We start from the raw sequence: 12627 nt of genomic DNA, 5'->3' as shown, positions 1-12627 counted from the left end.
CTGTGTTGTAATGATGATACCATTCTGTCTTCCCCACCTTACCTATAATTTTCTGAGAGCCTTCTTAAGGATCTGGAAGCTGAACATGTTCAAAGTACATGAGAGATTGTTTGTCCATCCTTGATTCTAAGAACCTTTTTGCCTGTAATTCCAACAAGACTCACTTGTCTGTTCTTTCTGCAATTCATGGTATTTTCAGTGTTCTTGTCAAGAACCTAAATGACATGGATAAATTTTTTTGTGGTCTTCCATAGCCACTGACCAAATTCACATACAGATAAGGTGATGGAAATTACCATGACTTGGGGCAGGTGCATCTTAATCCTCCTACTTGAAAAGAGGTCTTGTGCAGATTTGCCCAGTGCAAAATGTAGCTTGTTTTGTTGACTGCTGCTTTCTTTGAACTTTGGTTGTGAATCCCAGTAAAATGAAATCTTTGACAACTTCAGTCTTGTCTTCTTTATTTGTGATACCATTCATTGTATAGTTGTGAGGATTTGGGTCTTATTTTGCAGTAATTTATAGTCTCTACTGAAACTGCACTCCTTAATTTCCATCAGCAAAGTCTTTCAAGTCCTCCTTTCTTTTAGCCAGCAGGTTGTCTCATCCTCAGGAAAGCTTAATGGATGAGATTGAACACTACAGGAACAGGATCCTATCAAGTCTGTTAGAGATGAAATAAAGTCATTAAAAAAAAAAAACCTCACTGCCATCAAGTGCATCCCATCTCACAGTGACCCAACTGAACAGAGCAAAACTGTCCCTGGGTGTTTCTGAATCTGAAACCCTTTTACAGGAGTAGAAGCTTCGTCTTTTTCCCAATATCATTATAGAATTTCTTAAATAGAAAATTCAGTGTGACTCTGACTTTTACAGTCTCTCCTAATTAGGAAATCCATGAGACCATTTGCCGGACAAAGCCAAAAGGGATATTTCTGACCTGGACCAGATGTATAACACTCTCCTTTTGATAACAGTATGATTTCAATGATTCTTGATATTTGTGTCTAGTGCCATTGATATTGAATCAACATTATTCACAGATAAGACTGTGGTTATAAGATGCACAACGTTCTCCATTCTGCTGATTTTATTAAAATTTTATGCTTTTTAAGTCCAAAATTGTGTTCTGTTTTTCTTACTTGAGTTGAAAATAGCTCCTACAAGACTCTCATCTAAATTTTTCTCTAATCCTGGAGTCTATGATGTACAGTACTGATAACTTATTCCATCAAAATTCTAATTTATGGCTTGTGAGTTTAAGGATGCTATTTTAAAAATCTTCTTCAGCCTCATGCCCAAATATATCAGTATATATTTTCTGCTTAAAATTGTGCATTTCACAATTTAAGTTCCCAATCGATTAGGAATGTATATAAAGTATAAATCCAATTTTACTTTAATTTTCCAAATGGGTAGCCATTTGCCCAGCAGTTTAGTGAATGATCAATCTTTTTTATTGATCTACAATTGAGACTATAATACATTGTTATATATAAAAAGTTTCCTTTTACAAGTAGGTTTTCCCCCTGGCATTCCATTGATCCTTTTGACTACAACCATGCCACTGGCAAACATTATTCTCACTTTATAAGATGGGCTGTCTCCTAGCTTGACCTCCTCACACAGATATCTGCTTCGGGCATGTCTTGGCTCATCTCGATCTTTTGCTCAGGCACAGTAACTTTAGAAACACGTACAAATCAGCAGCAGGGATTTCAACAGCATTGTACTGATGGTGAATGACTGCCAGTGCAGCCGGTTAGAATGCTGGGCTGGCAGTTCAAGCTCCCCAGACCTTCTTTGGGAGAAAGGTGAGGAAATCAGCTTTTAGGTCATTCGCAGCCTTGGAAAGCCAAGGTGAAGTTCCACCCTAACCCTCAGGGGTGCTTTGTGCCAGAATCCCAAGGATGGTGGTGGACATGAATTCTTCTTATGGTGAATGAGGGGAGATTGGCATGTTTATAATACAATCGTCTCATATAATCCGTTCACATGATGTAGTTTCTCTTTCGTTTTGCTCTTCCGTGAAGTAGTTGAATGAAGTCTAAATGTTTCTCTTGTTCTTGCCTTCCTCACTCGCCTTCTGTAGCAATTTCTTCACTGTAGTTGTGGTGTTAACCCATTCTCTGTTTTGCTTTTTCTTTTAATTTGCAGGAAGGAAGTGGGAAGAGGTGTTCATTTTAGTTTTTTCTGAGTTTTTATTAAGTTTTAGATAGAGTTTGATGGGGATTTCTTAGCAATTTTTATATATTAAGACATATAACCCCTGTAAAGCAAATAACTTAGAAGTATTATAATTGAAAATCTATAACCCTTTTCTCCCAATCCATCATTATCCTAAGACATACCTTCTAGAAGTTTATTTGCATGTAAATAGAGTCACACATTTGAAACTGACATTATCTTTGAACTTCCTTGTTCTCAGGAAGTCTGCTGTCACTCAGATTGGCGTCACTTCCCCTCACCCCCACAGCCCCACTCCCACCCCCATAGACCCCTTTTAAGACCTAGGTTTTACCTCTTCCTCCTTCGGATCACAGTGATCCACACAAAACCAACACACATCCCAGAGGGACAAACAAGAGAAACCATTGGGGAAGGGAGATAGTGGTAAGTGTAAGATATAAAATAATAATAATTTATCATTTATCCAGGGGTCATGAGGGTGGGGGGCGGAACTGATACAATTGATGTGTGGATTGTTATAAGAGCTATAAGAATCTCCAATAAAATGATTTTTTAATTAAAAAAAGACCTAGGTTTTAATTTTGATCAATAGCTAGTTCACTGAGATGCACCTAACTCTGAGCTAAAGTGTGAATCTATACAAGGGAGCACATGTATGCTTGTATAAATGTGTGTGTGTGTGTGTGTGTGTGTGTGTGTGTGTGGTGGTCTGTTTATGTAGTGCTGCTGTGGGATAACTATTGCAGTGCTAACTACAAGGCCAGTGGTAAAACACACCAGCTTCTCCAAAGGAAAAAGATCAGGCTATATGCTTCTTTAAAATTTTAGAGGGCGGAAATCCCTATACAGAGTCGCTATGAGTGATGCTTGATTCTATGGAAGTAGGTATATATGTACCTGTTCTAACACCCATCAAATTCCAGTTAGTCCTGAGCCATAGCTACAGAGTGGGACAGTCGAGCTGCTCCTGAGGGTTTCTGAGCCGGTGCATCTTGAGGAGAGCAGACAAATTCCTCTTTCTGCCCAAGAAGACAGGGTTTGCACAGCCCACCGCGAAACTCACCGCACCTGTGTACACAAGTTTTTATACACAGGACAGACCTTCTCCCTTGTAATTCTTTGCCTTTTGTGTAGTCTGACTGTAACTCTTATAAATTCAGGTAATTCTTAGGCATTGTCTCCTAAACTAGTGCCATCCTGACGCTTCTGCTTTGCTCCTCCTCTGAAAATCGTTGACTTTTTTACTGTCTTTCTTTCTCCTTTCTATTTTTGTTCGAAACAAACTTGTATGTCGTCAAAGAATCCACGTCAGTTTCAGGGCTACTTACCCTTCATCGGTAGCCCTCAGAACAGTGTTTGGATCGGATGAGTAGGGAATCAGGAAGCTTTGTCTTTCTAAAATTGTAGCTTTTCATAATTTAAATTTGTATTTGTTCATTTTCTTTGCTTTTATTCATTTTATGCAGTTGTTCATTTTGCCTGTGGACTGTAAGAGATGCCCCCCAAAACCATACTTTACATGACTTACAGACCATTTCATCAAAGGAAATCAGTAACCTGTCCCATCAACCACCCCCATGTGGTTCTTTTTGTTTTTTCCTTTCTCTCCCCCAACCCCCCTCTCTGGCCCGTCTCTCCTCTCATTGTTTCCCCTTTTTTGTTTCCCTTTTCATTCCGCCCAACTCTTCTTTTCCAGTCCCTCTGTACTTGTCCTTGACAATATATTCTGATGGCTGGTTGGTTTGTTTTCGGATACTCAAGTTTTGAGGCTTGATGATCTGTCTGAAATGCTGGGCTAGTCACTGAAAGAAAAGTGCACCGTTTGAAACCATCCCCACTCTGAAGGAGGACTAGGCGGGCTGGTTCCCTCAACGTTTGTAGCCTTGGGAACCTCCAGGAGCAGCTGTACTCTGTCCCACGGAGTCTGCACTGAGCGTGAATCCATGGGAAGGAGGCAGCTTCCGTTTTTGTTGCTTTTGTGTTTGTGCGCATGCGTGTTCAAATGTGCCACTTTCTTAACTTTTCTAATCTACTCTTTAAATTGTGAAGGTATCGGTGGAATGAACGGGAGCTGTTGGCATTAGTTTACTCTTATTAGGGAATTGATCCAGTTCTTTTTCCTCTCCCTATCAGTCACCTTCCTGGCAAGGCTTCCTGAAGTACTGATAGCAACAATGCATTAAACGTTTCATTCATTTTCCAATTTCTCTCTAAAAGACAACTCCTTGGAAACAGCAGCTGTCACCTCAGTTCGGAGCCACAATTTTGTTGCCATAATCAATTGGTACTTTTGAGGTCCCATTTATAAGTTTGTCCCTGGCTATATCTATGATTTCAGGTTTATTATATCTTTTCTCTATCTTCAGCTTTCCAACAGAAACATGGCACCATAATGATATATTCTCCACTGGATCATTATTTTTAAGGAAATGACCTAATCCCTGTACATTGCTTGGCATAGAGGTCAGTCTATAGTAAACACTGACAAATGCTCATCATTATTAAGTTCATGGTTATATCTCCATTGTAAATACAGTGCTTTGCACATAATAGAGACCTAATAAATACTTATATGTGTAAATGGGTGACTAAATTAATTATCAAATGCATAGCAAAGCCATTCACATTCTTCTAGATCATATAGGAAATGTTTAGATTGTCTTCTGCATTGTAGATACTCGTGATGCCCACAGTTGTTTCCTCAGTTTTCAGTCATCTATAAGTAATGGAATCCAACAATGTCTAGGTTTCTTATCTCTTAAGGCAGGAAATTTAGTTGCTGAGAAAGTGCTAGATACATAAGCAATGAGACTTCCTATAACATGGACGGGACAGCCAGCAACCAATGGGCTTGGAGAAGGCATGGGGCAGAGGGTACCACTTCTGAATTAGAAAATACATGTGCATGTGTATTCAAATGTCCTCACTCTCCCCATGCTAAACTGATTAGATAGAAATGTTGACAGTGAGAAAGAAACTGATTTTTGAGGAGCATGAGATCTATCATGAAGGAACTCTTATCATACCAATCAAATTCCACTTAGAGCTGACCTAACTGGACATTGTATCCAGGAGAGCTAAACCCGTCAGGGCCAAAAAGAAGAGTAGAGATACCAGGAGGATTAGGGGAGGGTGGGGGGAGAAAGGAAAAGGGGAACCAACCACAACAATCACACTAGAACCCAAGGGGGATGAATAATGTAAAAGTAGGTGAGGGGTGATGGGGGATGGGGGGAGTGACGGAGGATGGAGGATGATGTAAGATATAGAAAAAATTATCTATAACTTATCAAGGATTCGTGAGGGAGGGTGGGGAGGGAGGGGGGAAATTGGGAGTGGATATTAGGCGTTCAAGTGGGAAGAAAATGCTTTGAAAATGATGATGGCAGCATATGTGCAAATGTGCTTGACACACTGGAGGAATGCATGGAGTGTGATAACAGATGTAAGAACCTCCAATAAAAGTATTAAAACAAAAAAACACACAAAAACACCACACCTCATTGAAGGCATTTTACATGGGCTAAAAGCTTGTTTTGGAATCACCAACTGACAGAAAGATCTCATGCTTCAGAAACCTGTCTTTCACACCATGCTGATGAACCCATCACACTTTACAATATAGCATGCATGTAGAGCAAAATCTGTGGGAGCTAGACCTGGTGTAAGCGGAAACCTGTCAGAGAAGGACAAACTCAATGGTTGCTTCTGAAGTCAAATTAATAACAAAGAGGAATTGGCAAGACTACACCCTGTCAGTGGCAGAAAACTTCTGAGGCCTGGGAAAACAAGGCACTCAGCCAGTTCCAGTTCTCATGGGTTTCACTACTATTTTTCTAGGTCTGTGGTTTGTAATTGCTCAGTGCATGTGAAGGTCAATGGAATTTCCATTCTGAGGTTATGAAGAGAAAGTGAGGCACTAATAATTTTATGATGAACCCAGACATCTCCACTTACGTTCAATGGATGTATTTTCTAGAAGGAGCTAAATAGACCATCAAAATATCTCCTGCAAATGTACTGACCAGAGGAAGTGTCAGTGAGAGAGGTGTTCACACTGGTCTTTGTTCAGGTGAGTTGAGGATTAGCCTGTAATGATATTGTGTCCATTCCTGAACAAGAATGGATGGGTTGAGACACACTCATTTTAAGGATTGGCCCACCCACAAGCCACTGTCCACACGCTACAAAAAGACACCATGACTTCTAACTTTTGAAGATGAAAGCTCTTCTTACAGATAATGGTTTTCTTTCACCCCAAATATCTATGTCTGCTTTCTCTCCATTTGTCACATTGCCCCCCTGCATGATTAATCTGAAATAAATCTGTCTTCATTGTTTAACAATGTGTACCTTCTGCTCCACAACATGTCAACAATATCTTCAAATCAACAGATGAGTCCCTTCATATATGGTGGCCTTTCTTTTTCCCTAATAAAGAAAAGATAGCAGAAGTCCAACCTGCATGTTCAATGTGATCAAAGGAAGATTGGCGATCAGAGGCATGGTCAACCCTGTAAATGTTATTTTGGAGTTCAGGTTTGTCAAGCCTGAATCTTTGAGGAGAGTATTATTTCAAGATGAGCACCCCAAAACCAAACCCACTGCTATATCTTCAAGTCAGCTCTAATTCATGATGGCTGTCAGCATTGCCTGGAGCAGAAAGCCTTGTTTCTCTCTGGAGGAATGGCTGGTGGCTTTGAACTGCTGACCTTCTGTGGTAGCCACCTAGTGTTTACCCAACAGCACCACCAGCGCTCCTTTTCCAGGATGAGAGCACCCAGCAAATTCTCGGCCACTTTCCATTCCTAAAAAGAAAGAGCAAATATACCCCCAGAGCTCCTCCCAGCTCCAATGAACAGATATAGAAATAAATGTTTCACATGTGTCCCAGAAAAAGTTGCAGCAAGCAGCTAAAATGAAAGGCCACACTTTCCAGGGGACTTCTCATCATTACGTGTGGGGAGTGGACCATATAAATGTATTGTTTCTAAGACCTCCTTGGCCACCTTCTGTCCGCATTCTGAGGGAAGAAACCCGCTGGCATCTCTTCTCTTCCAGGAGCTCCAAATGAGTGTGTTCATTCTGCATCTCAGGGCCATACCTAGTCCTTTCTTTCTTCCTCTGGGCAGGAAGAAGTTCTCAGAAGTGTTTTTCAAGCAATAAAAAAAATAATAGCGACAAGCAACACAAACAAGAACAACTCAAGTTTGCTGTCAAGTGGACATTTGAATTCCAAAAGCCACATCAACCTCAATTTAAATTTTCAGAGAACACAGATTTTTCAGAATAGGTTCTTTTTGATGCAGATTCTGAGTCTACCACCTACCAACCAAATTAAATTAGAAAACAGTGGTAACCTTGTTGAACCTGACTGCTCCTATGCCAACTGGCATACTGCTCCCTACCTTGGGATCAGGGTAAAAAGGAGGATGGAGCTTAATTGTCTGACACCATATGCCCGACTTCGGCAAACAAAACTTTTAAATGTATTTCAGTGTTTGCTTCTCAGCACTAGAGGGAAAATGTTGGTTTTAGGCACGACTGCTAGATAACCTACACGGTCTCCCCATCTCTCATTGCAAAGCCCTGTGTCCAAACTTGACCCAGTCTCAGCTCCTTCTCCCAACTCGAAGCACAGGCCCAGAAGGCCATGAGCACAGGGAATCCAGTGGGGGCATCGTAGACCAGTACAAACTCAGGGCCAAAGTATTTTAGCTTCTTCTATTTAACCCCAATTAACCAACTCCTATCCATTCTACCCAAGTAAACACTCATTAAATACACAACCATTAACATCATAGACACACTCTACACTCAGAGAGCTTGACAATTCTGACCATTTCCTTTCCAACGTCCAAACTGATCATTTGTAGTCCACGTCTCAGGCACTAATTTCTTTTTCAAAATAAAAGACTGGTGTCACATCAAAATAGCCGGTGGCATACACTGAATTTATGTAAAATTAAATAAAAAGTTAAAGAAATGTTTTATTTAATGAAAACAATCAAAGCTAATGATGATGCAAAGAGTTGAATTCCATGAACATATACTGAGTTCAAAATTTTCTCAGAACCCTGAAGGGCTAGAAAATAAAAACAACCTATCAACCAAAACAAGCAGTTTCATTCTATTCCAAATATATCAACAGTATATGGAAATAAACCACTCTGAAAAAAATCTATAAAATGTAAGCACATATATAATAACATTTAAGCATATAAATAAATGATTCTGTTACAATACACAGTAATTTTTTATGGTCAAGTAACATCAAAATTAACGTTGATTGAGAATTCACTAGGTGCTAAAGCAAAGATTCACAATCTGGGCACTATGACATTTGGGACAAGATTATTCATTGCAGAGGGCACACTGTAGTGAGTTTAACAGCACCCTTGACCCCTACCCACTAGATGCCAGGAGTATCCCCCTTCACCATTTGTGACAAGCAAAAATTAAACCTTAAAAAAATGCCTATGGCCCCTGTAGATGTCTGGGGAATGAAATCGCCCCCTGTTCAGAAGTGTTCTCCTGCTTCATGTTTAAATGCTTTAGTTTAATTTAATCCTGCAATCATATGATCATGTTGTTGTTCTTAAGTGCCTTCAGATCAGTTCTGACCCACAGCAACCCCACGTACAATAGGAGACTAGGCCTGGCCTGAATCAGTCTCATCTCACAGGTGATGTTATGTTGGAACCTTGTGACAGCGACCATGCCAATCCACTTCACAGAGGGCCTCCATCTATTTCCCTTCCCTCATACTTCACCAAGTATGATGACCTTTCCTGGGGACGATTCTCTCTAGAGTACATGTCCAAGGTAATTAAGACCAAGTCTCGCCCTTCTCAATTTTAAGTAGTATTCTATCTGTACTTTTTCGGAGACAGATTCTTCTGGCAGCCCAAGGCACTCTCAACATCTTCACCAGTACCTTAATTCAAATGTATCAATTCTTCATTGCTCTTCCTGACTTTCAGGTACATATGAGGCGATTGAAAATACCCAGACTCAGGTCAGGGGTAGCCTGAGTCTCCAAAGTAAAATCCTTACTCTTCAATTCTTTGATGAGGTCTTCTGCAGCCTATTCACCCAATGCTCTATGACGTCTGATCTCTTGACTACTGTTCTCATGATCAGGAACCCTCATGGCATCATGGGTGACACGTTGGGGTGCTCCCCACAAGCTCAGTAGTTTGACAGCACCAGCTGATCCATGGGGAAAAGATGAGTATTTCTGCTGTAACTTTTCAGCACTGCACTCTTGGAAGCCCATGGGGGCAGTTCTGATATGCCCTGTAGGGTTGCCATGAATGGGTTTGTTTTGGTTTTGCCTCCATGAGCATTGATGGTGGATCCAAGCAAGATGACACATTTTAAAACTGCAATCTTCTGTTTATTGTTACATTGGCTATTGGTCCATTTGTGAGGTTTAGTTTCATTTTCCCTTGAGGGGTAGTCCACAATGAAGGGTCAGGGAGAGGGGGGGCTTGATCTTCAGCAACAAGGAATTCAAGCTCTTCTTGCTTTATTCAAGCAAGGACAATTTGGGTACAAGGAAGCAACTTCACCCCCACCCTCTGATTTTCAAGATTCAGAAGCAAAACCAGAATGAAGGTCCTCACATTTTGACTTCTGCTCTCCACCACCTCCTTACTGTCAAGAGGCCAGGAAGGAGCAAGCAACACAAACCTTCCCAAGGACACAGGAAAGTGGTGGTTGCAAAGGAGAGGCCCTTTCTTCCTTTCCGCATAGAATGTGTTGGTGTCAGGTGCCCTGAAGTCAGCTTTGCCTCGTCCTGACCTTATGCACCAGGGTGTGAAACACTTCCCAATGCCATGCCACTTGCATAATCTTTAGACTGGGCTCCCTGCTCACTGAAATCTCCCCATCATTGCTCATATGAAAAAGATTGGTTACTTTCCCTGCCCCCCCCCCCAAATATATTTGTTCTCTTGGCAGTCCTGGTCTGCTCAATCACCTTCACCAATGCCATAAATGAAAGCATCCATTCTGCGTGGTCCCCTTATTCGTGGTCAGGGGGGGGGGGGGACGGCAGACAGCTGTTTAGCAACGCTTTCACTAACACCGTGCAAATGGCCTGCTAGTGATGAGAAAGAGAAAAATCAGGATAGGAGGTTCCCAGAAAGCTTTCCATACAGGATGTCGCACTGTTTTAAGTCTTTACGGATGAATGAAGTTTTAATAGAAAGGAAGATGGGATTCAATGCAGGCAGAGCTATATCAATTGCCATGGTATCAATTCTGGCCCCGTGTGACCCTGAGCATCACAGCAGAGGTGAACTCATAGGAGTTTCGGCCATTGATTGTTCAGAAGTTGATCAATAGGCCTTTTATTTCAGGCATCTCTCAGTGAGTGCAAACTTCCACTCTCTCTGGTGGCAGCATTCAAGGTTTCCGACAGAATAATAATACCCTGGAATTATTAGTAATAATTATAATAATAATAGTAAGAATTAGTAATAATTCTCCTTCGTAGGGAAAAGATGACTATCCTTAGATGGGTAAAAGTGTGGAAAATGTAAAGAAAATGAAGAAGAAAGACATCATAGCAAATGAAAGAGTCTGGGAGACTCCCTGAGGACTTTTTAAGGTCAGGAGAGCTAAGGCTTTGAAAAGCATCGTGGGACATTTGTACTTAATTTTATAGCTAATGGGAGGCAATTTAGAGCTTATACAGAGATGAAGGTTATCAGAAACGTCTTTCAGGATTATATCGTTGGCAGAGGGTGCACAAGTAAAACATTAAGGAAGGAATAAGAACCAGTAATAGGAGCTTCTTGTAAAAGTCCAGGTATGCAAACAACAGTGATTTGACAGTGGACACCAAACTGATAAAAATGCACAAGGCAGGTACAAAAGCATGATCCCACCAGCTAGACTCCCTCTCTCTGGGGCCCCTTCCTGTCGATCACCGTCTTGCACATCACATGGCTGGGAAGCTCTTCCCTACCTGGATGCACCAAGGATGGCAGGTGTTCTCTGTAGTCCATCCTATCCAGGCTGTTGAGGCTGAGGTCTGGCCAGACACGGAGCTCAGACCAAGGCTTCCCACTATAAACTAGAATGGGAACACATCCAATTCTCACTCAGGACCCTGAACTTGAGACCAAGGATATGCAGTGCTAGAGGCAGCAAAGGCCCAGATTCAAAGAAGGTGATTTAATCCTAGAGCATTGGGGTGAAGAATAGTGGAGAGCAATTGCTACAGGGTTGCTGTAAGTTAGAATCAACTTGATGGTGGTGAGTTTACTCATAGGTGTTGAAAAATAATATTAATGGAAGTGATTTATTTTATCAAGGTGCTGCTTTTGTTTTTGTTTGGCCTTATTGTTATACAGTTCTAGTTATTCTTGACCCTATACTTATTATCATTTCCTCAGAAATATGGTGGGTTATAAGGAACAAAAGAAATAAAATGAATTTCTGTTAATGTTTTACTCATCAAATATTTTCAACAATACCTAAATTAGACAGGGAAATCCTCCTTGAAATCTCAAAAAATAACCCTCACACCTACCATTTTCTCATGGTGTCCCAGGTGGTATATTTTGCTAAAAGAAGAAGAAGAAGAAGAAATAAGTATCTCCAGTGTTCAGATTTAGTGTGAGTCTAAGATTTGAAGAAAAAATCCTAAGATAAACATAGTACGTATCCTATATATGAGCAGTCCTGGTGGTGCGTTGGGCAAGCATGGGACTGCTAGCTGACAAGTCGGTGGTGTAAACCCACTAGTCACTCTTCCGTGTAAGAAAGATGGGGCAACAAAGTCTGTGGTTTACATCCTCAGAAACCCCATACAGTTGCCCACTGCCATGAGTGGATTCCAACTTGTCGCAGCCCTGTCAGTCAGCAGAGAGCTGCTGCATACAGCTTTCAAGAGTATCACCTTTCTGCACTCAGGCTCCATCAACTTTCTCTCATGGGCCATCTGGTGGGATCGAAAGGTCAAACTAGAGCTTCTGTTAAAATTAGATTATATTGAAGGAACAAGATGATGCAGAATCAGCCAGCACTTCCTAAATATCCACTAAAGTTCGGCAGAAAAAAAGACCCAAACTCACTTCCATTGAGTCAATTCCAACTCTTAATGGCCCTCTAGGACAGAGTACACCTGCCCTGTTTGGATTCCCAAGGCTGCAAACCTTTCTGAGAGTAGATAGCCTCATCCTTCGCCAGGGGTGGATTGAGCATCTCAACACGTGCTCCCCTACATCACTACATCACATCTCAGGGAATGGAGATGCTCATAGAGATAAAGACAGAGGATCTAGGAGCTTACAAGAACCTTCTGATTCATTGATATTTATAAAACTGTTTCACAGACAGAAGACAGTAGCAAGACACCTAAAGCATTTGTTTTTCTGGTTGATCATAAAGTCTGAGTCCTGTCACAGCTTATTCTGTGAATGC

This window comes from Tenrec ecaudatus, chromosome 15, assembly GCF_050624435.1.
Source record: "Tenrec ecaudatus isolate mTenEca1 chromosome 15, mTenEca1.hap1, whole genome shotgun sequence".
Classification (NCBI taxonomy): domain Eukaryota; kingdom Metazoa; phylum Chordata; class Mammalia; order Afrosoricida; family Tenrecidae; genus Tenrec; species Tenrec ecaudatus.
This window is presented reverse-complemented; position numbering follows the sequence as displayed.